The following is an 11374-nucleotide window of genomic DNA, read 5'->3' on the forward strand; positions in this document are numbered from 1 at the left end:
TCTTTATTTTCTAAGCATTCTTGTGTGCAGTGAAAGTCACCGCAGGTAACGCAGACTGGGCGTAAAGTGCAGTAACTTTTTGTGTGGGCATATTTCAGTCTTTTTGCCCTATGAACAGGTCCGTTTCTCTCTGGTGAGGCTCCTCCACGGTAATACTGCGGTGAAGACGATACTGTAAGAAGGTATGGTGAATTTTCAATTTAAACTTCGCGGGCCTAACATTTCGGACCAGCTCTTTTTTTTTGAGTTAGCAGAACTATTAATGACATCTGAAATTTCATGTAAATGCCATTTCTATATTTGCGGTTGCGCAACAGTGTTTTTTTTTTTATTTTTACAATGTCCGATTTAATGAGCAGAGAAGTGCCATCAAGTTGCGGAATGCAATTTTTGTCGCAGAAAATTTTTTTTTAGTGGTACAACGACTGTACGGCTTCGTACGGGATAGGAGCATTCAATAACCGACCCCCAACTCGTAGCAATGTCGAGGAGCACCAATCTAATTTATTTTCCTGAAGAAAAGGGTTTAACTTTTGAATATTCGTTGCTACCGGCTTATTCTTCCGAATTTTGCTTAAGTCGTCCCTGAACTCGTGAAATTGGACAACTTCGAAAATTTTATCAAAAGCGAAATCCAGTTCTCTTGGCGAAATACTTTTTACAAAGGGATTCGACACCCTTCTGCACCTTTGAATAAAACGAAAAACCCACACGAAAACTCTCAGAAGCTTCAGGTGCGACGAAAAGGACTGTATTTTCTGAAGCACATAATTTGGCTCTGGGCTGACTACGAGCTGGGCTGTCCACAGCAAAACATTCTCAATAGGAGAATTTAGCAATGGCCTGACACGATTATAGAGATCTGCTAAAAGGTGAGCTGCACACAGCTCAAGGCGAGGCAATGTTTTCGTCTTGAGGGGAGCTACTTTCGATTTGGCGGTCAATAAAGACACTTTTAAACCTTCAGCAGTTTGAGTCCGAGCGTATATGCACGCTCCATACGCTCGCATGGAAGCGTCAGCCAAACCATGTATTTGAATTGGGACTTGTGGATCTGTGTTGACGAATCACGATACCTTAATCTTAGGCAGCTGCAGAAGCGTCGCTTTAAACGACTCCCACGACGTGAGCAACTGCATCGGTAGCGACTCGTCCCAATCTAATTTTCGAAGCCACAGTTCCTGCAACAACATCTGTAACGACCTGATTTCTATGTATTCTCGCTCGCTACGTTAACGGGCGGCTAGCTCAGAGAGGTTATGGGTTCGTTCCACCAAATTTATATTGGGTGATTGCCTTTGACCAAAGAATAACGCCAGAGTTCTGTTGGGCTCGTAGCTGTCTTTATTTGTCTCCTTCTACAAGCCTCGCGGCTCTTTAGTTGCTGCTGCTCCTCGTCGTCGTCCTCTGCGGCGTCGCTCCTCGTCGCTGTCCCTCGCGGGTCGCTCCTCGTCGTCGCCTGCTTACTGGTATCTGACTCGTGACGGCTCCTTCGAGACTCTATGCGAGCCTCACTGTCGGGACCGGCAAGGTGTTTCGCCTAGCAGGTAGAACGAGGTTCTGCCTCTTCGCCTAGCCACCTTTATCGCAGGCTTCCTAAGTCGGTCCGGATTGTGTCGGCAAGGTGTATGCCTAGCAGGTTGAACTCGGTTCGACCTCTTCGCCCAGCCACCTTTATCGCAGACTCCACGCAAGGACTCCCTGAGCTCGATTTAACCACGACCTAGCACCCGTTGGATCTCAGCGTTGAAGCCTCAGCCTTGTAGACTCTCAGTCGTTCGGCGTCTCAACTTTGCGATCTTGATCCTGGTACTCTGAACTTGATTAACTTGCTACTGGTCTCGCGTACACGCACTCGCTCTGATTCTCGCACTATTACTCTCCTGTGTGCTGCGCTTGCGCCGGCTTTTATAGCCTGTGATGGTCCCGTTATTTCCCTTTTCCAGCTCGCGTGATCGGGTCTAAGGTCCACTGCCGCACCGTTAGTTCACGGTGCGTCCTCCGCCAATTTACCGTTCGACCCTGTTTCCCTTGCCGTGCGAGGGTCCAATGTCCAGCGTGGTACCGTTAGTCCACGGTGTCTCCGCTTTGCCCGGGTCCAAGGTCCGTTGTTTACCGTTTGACCTTGTTGCCCTTGACGCCTCCGGCATTCTCGCCTCCTTCGCTGTTGCTATGCAGTTCTCCAGCCTCGGAATTTGTGGGGAGTTTTAAGACTCCTCACATTTCCCCCTTTCTTCGGAAATGTTATGAAAGTGGTGATCTCCCCGCCCCCTTTGTTCGTTTATTCAAATTCTCCTCGTGACCCCATACAGTTCCCCAAAATACTTCAACTTTCCCTAAACTGTCCTCGTAAGACTCCCCCCAGACAGCGTTCTGAAAGACCTTTAACTTTCCCATGGCTGTTATGCGATAGCCTGTTCCCCAGACAGTTCCCCGAAAGACTTGAACTTTCCCAAAACTGCATCCCGTTCCTTAGACCATTCCCTGCGTAGAATTTGAATTTCCCGCCCAGACATTTCCCCGTATTTGAAATCACCATTCCGATTCCCGTCGTCTGGCCACTCTACTGACCCTGTCTCGATCGCACTTATCGATAGTGGGTCCAGCATTGCCATCGTTGTTGCCGTTATCGTTATCGTTTCCGTTGTCTTAAGTTGCCTCCGTGTGACCGTTCCTTGAGAAATCCAGTATTTTTTTGTACCCATCGATCGCAACTATCGATCGACCGCCTATCGCCTGGCGGCCCCCGTCCCTAATTTCCTCACGGCCTCGTTGTTTTGAAAAAACTGGTAGGTAAACTTGCTGCTTGTAGTTTTCCTTTAATTAACGACTTTTTCCTTACAGCGACCCATGACCACGATGCCCCTTACATGTCTCGGGGTGCTGACCCTGGACCGCGTGCCCCGGGAGACCCTTGCTGCAGCAAGTGACCGTGATCGTGTTTTCTGCCGGCCCGACGGAATCGGAGTCCCGTCTCCACTTCGCCACTGGCTGTTCCCTGGCGCGCTCCTCCCTCACCTCGTGCTCCACTCGCTGTTGGGTGTTACTCTTACGTGCGCTTATGATGACTATCTTTTTTGGAAAGACCTGCACCATGCAGCGCCGTCGCTGACGAAACCTCGGTTCTTCAGCTTATCCTCGGTTCCGTTATTCGCAGAGACGTGTACCGGTAACGGGACTCGCTCTCCGCTCTGTGTCCGTGTATCGTTTAAAGGTAACGGTGCCCTCCGTGTACACGCCTCCTACGCAACCCGTGCATGTGTGTGTTTAGCCGGTAACGGTGCCTACGGCTTTTTAAACCCTTCCTGTCCCGCTCTCGCGATCCTGATGTGTGCCTGTGTTTGTGTGCTTGACCGTTAATTTCGATACCGTGTATCGTCCTCCCCCTTTCTTTGGTTAGGGTACAGTGCTCCTCCGATACGCCGGATTTGTTGAGACTGCCCCTCTTTGCTTTGCGGTTTTAACTGGCTAATGTGTGTTTTTCTTTCTTTGCCCGTGTGCTCGTGCCGCAGGTTGCAAATAACCGGAGAGTCGAAATTAATTATTTCAAACGGCCCTTCGTATCTGGGGGCCAGTTTCGCCGCGAATCCTTCTGCCGCCTTGGATAGATGGTGTTCCTTGGCCTATACCGTGTCTCCGATCTGTGGTTTCGAAGGGCGCCTCCGGAGATTGTAGTGGCGCGTCTGATCCTGCGCCGCCTTCTCCATGTTCCGTCTAACCAGCTCGAAGATTTCGTTTATTTTTTTCGCATTTTCCGACGGGGTCTAAGTTTCCCTTCCTGTGCCGGCGGTTTCTTCATCGAACAACGCGCTCGGTAACCTGGGCTCTCTACCCTGCGTGACGAATGCCGGCGAATACCCTGTGGACTCGGCTACACTAGTGTTCACGGCCAGCTGGAATTCTGGCCATTTCTCATCCCACGTTCTCTGGTCTTGTCCGGCAAACTGGGCGATCATTAATTTTCCAGTTCTCCGTGGGATTTTCTTGTGGTGTGTACGGGGCTGTGAACTGGTGCCGCACTCCCAACTCTGTCAAGAACCGCTTGAACGCCCTGCCCGTGAATTGCACCCCGTTATCGGTGATCAAGTCCTTCGGCACGCCGTACCTTGAGACAATCCTTTCCCGGATTGCCTTTTCCAGCGTCTCCGTGGTAGCCCTACGTATTGGTACTATTTCCGTCCTCTTCGAGAACGGATCTACGAGCACTAGTAGAATCGAGTTCCCGTGTTTCGACCTAGAAAGCGGTCCAACGAAATCGGCGCATACTGTGGCCCAGGGCTCCTCTGGGATCTGTGTGAGCATTTTTCCGGCTGCCTGGAGCTGACTGGGCTTGTACCTGAGGCAGCTCTCACAGTTCCGCACGTGCTTCCTAATGTCGCGGTGCATTCCCGGCCAATAATACCTCGCTGCCACCCTCGCGATCGTCTTCCGGCTGCCCATGTGTCCGGCCGTCGGTATATCGTGGTTCTCAACCATGACTCGCTGCCTTGACCCGATTGGTACGCATAGCTTCCATGCGACCACATCCACGTTGCCTGCTCTGTGAGGAATGTGCCGGTACAGCCGGTCGGCCTCCACTAAATAGTCCGGATATTTTTGGGGGTTCTGTGCTATCTTGCCCCTTATGTCCCTTATCCAGCTACATTCGGCTTGTTTTGCTGACTGACCAGGTGACTTCGTTTTCAACCTTCGGCAGGTTTCAGGTAAGGGCTGCCGTGACAGTGCGTCCGCCACAATATTCAGCTGGCCTTTCCTGTATGTGATTTCGAAGTCGTATTGCTGGAGCTCCAGTGCCCACCGCGCGATTCTTCCGGTTGGGCTCTCGATGCTATTCAACCACTTCAAGGCCATGTGATCTGTTATCACTTTGAAGTGGTATCCCTCCAGGTATGGCTTTAATTTCCTTATGGCCCACACGATTGCTAAACATTTCTTTTCAGTGGAGGAGTAACTTTTTTCCGACCCGTTTAGGGTCCGGCTGGAATAGGAGATCTCCCTGGTCGGAATTTTGAGTGAGAATGGCGCCCAGCCCATAATCGCTGGCATCGATCTGCAGCACAAACGGCTTTGTAAAATCCGGGCATGCCAAAATTGGGTCGGCGACCAATCTTGCCTTGACAGCTTCAAAGGCCTGCTGGTGGTCGTCGGTCCATTCCCATTTGACACCCTTTCGGAGAAGGGCGTTCAGCGGATGCACTAGCGTGGCAAAATCAGGCACAAAACGCCTGTACCACGACGCCACTCCCAAGTACTGCCGTAGTTCTTTGACATTTGCCGGTGGTTTTAGCAATGCTATCGCTGATACCTTTTCCGGACTCGTCCCGATGCCTTGGTCTGTAATGCGATGCCCTAAGTATTGAAGTTCCTTCCTAAAGAATTTACACTTATCAGCGTTTACTTTCAGGTTTACCGCTCGCAGTCTTCTGAATACTTCCTTTAGGTTCCGCATGTGCTCCTCTAGTGTCCGTCCGATGACGATTATATCATCCTGATACGCGAAAGCGTGCGGCATCATTTCAGGTCCAATTACCTAGTCCAACGCCCGCTGGAATGTTGCTGATGTCGAGTGCAAACCGAAAGGCATAACTTTCCATTGAAACAGGCCTTTCCCTGGCACTGTGAATGCGGTGTACTGCCTGCTGGCTGCCTCAAACGGTATCTGCCAGTACCCGTCCTTTAAGTCGAGGCTGCTAATAAATTTAGCTTCTCGGAGTTGGTCCAGAATGTAGTTGATCATCGGCATTGAATATGCATCCTTCACGGACTTTGCGTTGATCTCCCTGAAATCCACACAGAGCCTCCATTTCCCAGTTTTCTTTCTCACCATGACTATTGGTGAGCTGTACGGACTCCTTGACGGTTCGATGCAGCCCTTTTCAAGTAGCTCGTCGCGTTGATTTCGCCCTGCATTTTTGGATTCTTCGGATAGTACCGCTGTTTGACCGGCTGATCGTCCTTAATGGTGATCCTGTGTACTGCCACGTTTGACGTGCCTTGCAGATTTTCCAGGCTCTCCAACTCGGTCTTTAAAAACTGGTCCACATCCTTCTCCGAAAATTCCTTCGCGGCTTCCACGACTGCTACCGACAGTTTTTCCTCTAGCCAGCCTCGGTGTCTGTCCCTCGTCGGTATCATCACTCTGTGACCTGCGCATTTCACCTCAGCTCCGATTTTGTTGAGGAAGTTCCATTCTAGCACCAGTTCGTCGTTCAATCCTGGGAGGATCAGCAGCTCCATTGACACTTTTCTTGTGCCAAGTCCGATTTGAATTTCTAGCTGCGATTTTACGTCTCCGCATCTACCGTCCGCCATCCGTACTTGCCTCTTTGTGGGTCCAACCTTTCCTGCCGCTTGCAGCCTGTCCGCCAGCTCTTTGCTGATGAAACTCGCTGTCGCGCCGGTGTCCACCGTGGCCTTAACGTTCGCGTCACCTATGAGCACTGTGGCGGACAGTTGCATTTCTTCCGCCTTCAGATCGCCCATTATTTTTGAGAGGCAGCACCTTACGATCCCTGGCCGCCCCTCGGAGGCTGGGATCGTTGCGCGTTTCCCGAACAGCACTCCACCGTTCGGACGCCTATCTTTCCGCATCGCCAGCAGAATGTGAGTCGCAGGTTCCGGCACTCCTTCGTCCAATGGTCCGCGCCCCCGCATCTGCGACACGAGTTGGCCGGATTCGTGGCGCCTCCGTGTCCTCCTGGCACCGCCTACACACACACCCTGCTCTGCCCTTGGCCTTGGCACTGGGTGGTTCTGTGTCCTCTGGGAGTGGTTTTCCATTTCAAACTTCTCCCGTTGCTCCTCGAACTCGTCTGCCAGCGCAATCAGGGTGTCCAGGTGCCGACACTCGTACGGCCGGATAAACATTCGGAGGGCCGGCGTGCTGTTCTCCTTTATCCTGGGGCCTGACTTCTTTGGCAGACATACCCAGGGGCCGCATCATTGTCTGCATGTCCACCATGTAATCTTAAAATTTTTCCCCGTATGTCTGCCTCCGTTGCCTGACCTGGTCCGCTAGCTTCTCCATGTAGCCTCGAGGAAGGAAATATCCTTGGAAGCTGAATATGAAGTCTCCCCAGTTGTTCCACTGCCGGTTGTTGGCTATGAACCACTTTAGGGCTCTGCCCTGCAGCAGCTCCGGCATTGCTCGTGGGATCTGGTTTATATCCAGACCATATGTCACGGCTGACTACTCCACCTGCTCCAGGAACTCCAGTGACTTGTCGTTGTCGTCAACCGAAAGTTCCACTCTCGGACTTGCTTGGCCACCTTGGCGTAGTCCTGCGGATGTGGCCGTACGCTTTCTTTCCTCTCGCGGCTGCCGTCGCTTGCCATGTTCTGAATATCCAGGCTTGCTATAAGGCCTTCGGCATCTGCGGCTGTTAGCTTGAATTTTGGGACCGGCAGCTTCCGGAATTTGACCTCCAGATTGGTGAAGGACATGTGGCCCAGTGAAACATATTCCTCCATGAATTCAATATACATCTTCTTCAGCGAAGGGTCCTTTGACAATTTCCTTTCTAGCGACAAAAACCTACGTTTCGCAACTTCGTATGACGAACCAAGAGTATTTGGGTCAGATTTAAACGGCAAACGAACCGAAAATCTACCGGACGACAGACAATCTTTGAGTATTTTTCTCAAAGTGTTGTTGACAGAGTTGTTGCTCAGGAGTATGAACTTTAGCCTTGGGCGGCAAGTCCTCCACAGACCAAAATTTCTGCAGGGTTGTGTCAATTGACTCCAACGCTTCCTCCTGGCAGCTGAGATGCACCATTTTTTCAGCGTTTCTATTATTTTCAGAGGCACATCTCCCTGACACTATCCAGCCGAGAACTATCTTTTGTAAGATGGGGAATTCAGGCCCCTGCTTTATCTGGCCAATAGATAAAAGTTCAAAGAATGTTTCAGCGCCGATAAGCATATCTATTTTTTGGGGCTTCAAGAAGAATGGATCTGCCAACTCAATATTTTCAGGCACCCTCCACCCGCTGGTGTTCACCGCTTGATCCGGATGATAACCAGAAATATTTTTCATAATCCAAAAATCGGACGACAATTGGCTGTTACCTACTCGCGACTTCACAATCGTGTTTATTTTTTTTGTGGCTTGGGCATTAGTTCCACCAATGCCTCGCAAGCTCATGCACACGTCCTCTCTTGTAAGTTTGAGCCTCTGAGCGAGCTCGTCGGTTACAAAGTTTATTTGTGAATCAGAGTCGAGCAACGCTCAAGCTAATACAAATCGCCGCTTTTTGTTTGGACGCTCACAACAGCAGTTGCAAGAATGACTCTATCCGATGCATTCGCATGCAAAACATGCGACGTGGATGGAGACTCCTGCATGAGCGTGGGCTGAGAAGGAGGTGGCAACGCGAGATTTGTGTTTGGGACATATATGTGTAGCAAAGTGTGATGTGAGGAATTGCACAATCTACATCTGTTCGATTTGCAGTTTTTAACAGTGTGACCCTTTCTTAAGCAGTTAATGCATAAGGGTGCTCTTTTAGCAAAATCGAATCTTTGCTGAACTGTCAGGGCTGCGAAGGAAGCGCAGTTTCCAATCTGATGTTCAGCAGAGTTGCAATACATGCATTGAACAGAGTCGTTCCTGGCAGCGACAAACGAAAAACTCCTATTTCCATTCTTCTTAGGGTTAGATTGGGTCTGCTGAACAGTTTTGGGCTTGGAAGCCTCTTCTGCAACCATGTGTTGGTATCGCCTGTTGAGGGCCGCCTCACATTCGCTCCAAAGTGGAAGCGAAGTATAATCTAACTTTTCTTCCCATTTTCTTTTAGTTCCTGCATCGACCTTGCTCATTACCTGATGTATTAAAATAGCATTAGTAATGCGTCTATCATCCCCAATAGACAGCAAGAAGTCATACAAGGCTGTGACCGTGTCGATGAGGGTTCTCAAGGCTGTAGCTGAAGGCTGGGAAATTTTTGCAAATTAAAAAGTGTCGATATGTTGTCAAAAAAAATAAGACAATCATTATCGTACACCCGCTTCAGGCTAGCAAGGGCTTTGGGATAATTTTCCGCAGTGACTTGAAAGGCCTTAACTGTTCCTAAAGCGTCTCCAGCTAAACACGAAATTAAATGATTGAATTTTTCAATATCGTGTAAAGTGTCATCTTTGTCAACGAAAGTTTCGAAAAGGCTTACAAAATTTTTAAATTCGGAGTGTTTTCCGCTAAAAGTTGGGAGAGCAAAGCTCGGCAGACGGCATTGAGGCGGGCGATTTGCTGGCGGAGCGGATTTCTCGATATTATTTTCTTTGGACTTATTTAAAATTGAAATCAGCAATGACTTTGTCATTACGGCCCTCTCTTCCAACTCTTCGCGGTATACGTCTTTTGTATCTTTCACTTCTATTTGGTTTTGCAAAAGTGAAGCATTTTCAATTTGCGTATTTAGAATTTCTAATCGACACTCAAGCTCGACCGGATTTATTGATAATTTAGCTTCTTTTAAGTGGCGATAAGTTCGGTTAATACTTTTCATGCAAACATCTCGTTGGTGTTTAAGCTCTTCGATATCCTTAGTTGCCATTGCGTTTATTTGTATTTATTTGGTTGGTATCGAAGAGGTATTAAATATTTATTTTTATTCAATTATTTATTTGTTAAATAACATAATTAAAAATCAACGAGTAATATACCGATCGCACACGGTGTAAGGGAGCTAAGTGCCGAGAGAATTGAAGCGAAAAGTATCTAAATAGGGTTTTTATATTTTTTATATAAACCCTGCGACAGTATATGCCGCACGCACGCACTGTAGGGGAGCTAACGCTCAAGCTCAAGCGTACCGAAAAAACGAACAAACGTTTAGGCAGACCGAAAATTGCACTGCTGCAGCGATCGAGAACGAAAACGACAAAAATAACTCGAAATAGCGGCAGCGGTGTCGGTGTGCGTGTGTAGTGGCTCTTCCTAGGCAAATGCTAACGGAGAATAATACACTGACCTATAACTAAGGGCAACGAATATATAAGCCTGACGCCAAAATGCGCGCAAAATTTTGAAATGCGCGGAAAAAATGGAAAAGCGCGGGAAAATTCTGAAAAGCGCGGGAAATGTTCGGACAAACTGCGGCGAAAGTTATTGCCGCTAATTTTTTGAGACCTACACTTTTCACAATTTGCACTTTTTTCCAGCTATTTTATTTATACCCTAAATTGGTGCTCACTACGACGAAAGTTGGGGGAATTAAGTTCGCACTAATTGGGTCGACGACGAGTATTTTATTTGCTTGTTTTTTGGCCAAAGCGATTCACATATAATTCGATATATATTATGTTTATTGTAGAATTTTGGTTATTAGTACATGCAAATTTTTATTTCTTGGTTAGAATGCTCACTATCTACCGATTTTTACACGAATACAAAAAGTTGAAAGATGGGCCAAAACACAATTGACAAAACGCCACAGATTAACTTTCAACTTTTGGCACTCTATACCTGGATGGCCGACTTGATAATTGCAACTTCCTTCTTAACTTCCATTTGGCGGCAGCAGCAAATTCAGCAATTAAATTTGCCGAAACGTCAGGCGCAACTTCAGGAACGGCAGAAAAATTCCAGAGACGAAATTATTGAATTTAATTTATTGGCCGAACCGACACGAATAAATTGGTTTTGGTAATGTTAGTAATTTTTATAGTTTTTCACCGAAAAAAAATTAAAACTCGCGAATTCTACTGCTAATCACGTTGGGGTCACCATGAAAATTTAATACTATTTTGTATTAACGACGCGAAAACTTGTGACTGTAGTAGTTCGACGATGTTAAATTGCAAATTGTGAAAACTATTTCGAAAGCGCGACGAAAAGGAGTGGCTACGATGATGTTCGATTGATCACTGACAATTATATTTCAATAAATTCTCTTAGAACCTAACTTATGCTACGGTGGCGAGAGACGGGGCGAATTCGCAAGAGCGAACGGACGAAAGCTTTATTGGCTCCCGCTCTCGCCCTACAACTAGTGATTTAAATGCAAGCGCCAAGTGCGCAAACACATACATACACAAAAAAGCCAGCAAACAGTGGAAACGATGCCAGATCGTTTAAAGGTGATCTTAAATCTTGCTCTGGGTGTGGTTAAACTCACCAGAGAGAAAAATGCAAGTTCATATAGCAGTCGCCTGTATGTCAAAGTATGTCAAGTCAAATGTCAAGTGGCAGGGTCAAGTAAATAACCGGGAAGTAAAGTCCTATAAGAAAAAAGCAAACGAAGTCGAAGTATCTAAGCAGTTTACAGTGTCACACGTCAAGTAAAATGTAAACAAAACAGAAATATTAAAACAAGTGATTTCATTTCAAATGGATTCCGGAGCAACAGCCGATTGGGGGGAGCTGCACACTGTC

This window comes from Drosophila elegans, unplaced genomic scaffold (assembly GCF_018152505.1).
Source record: "Drosophila elegans isolate 14027-0461.03 unplaced genomic scaffold, ASM1815250v1 contig_368, whole genome shotgun sequence".
Lineage (NCBI taxonomy): Eukaryota > Metazoa > Arthropoda > Insecta > Diptera > Drosophilidae > Drosophila > Drosophila elegans.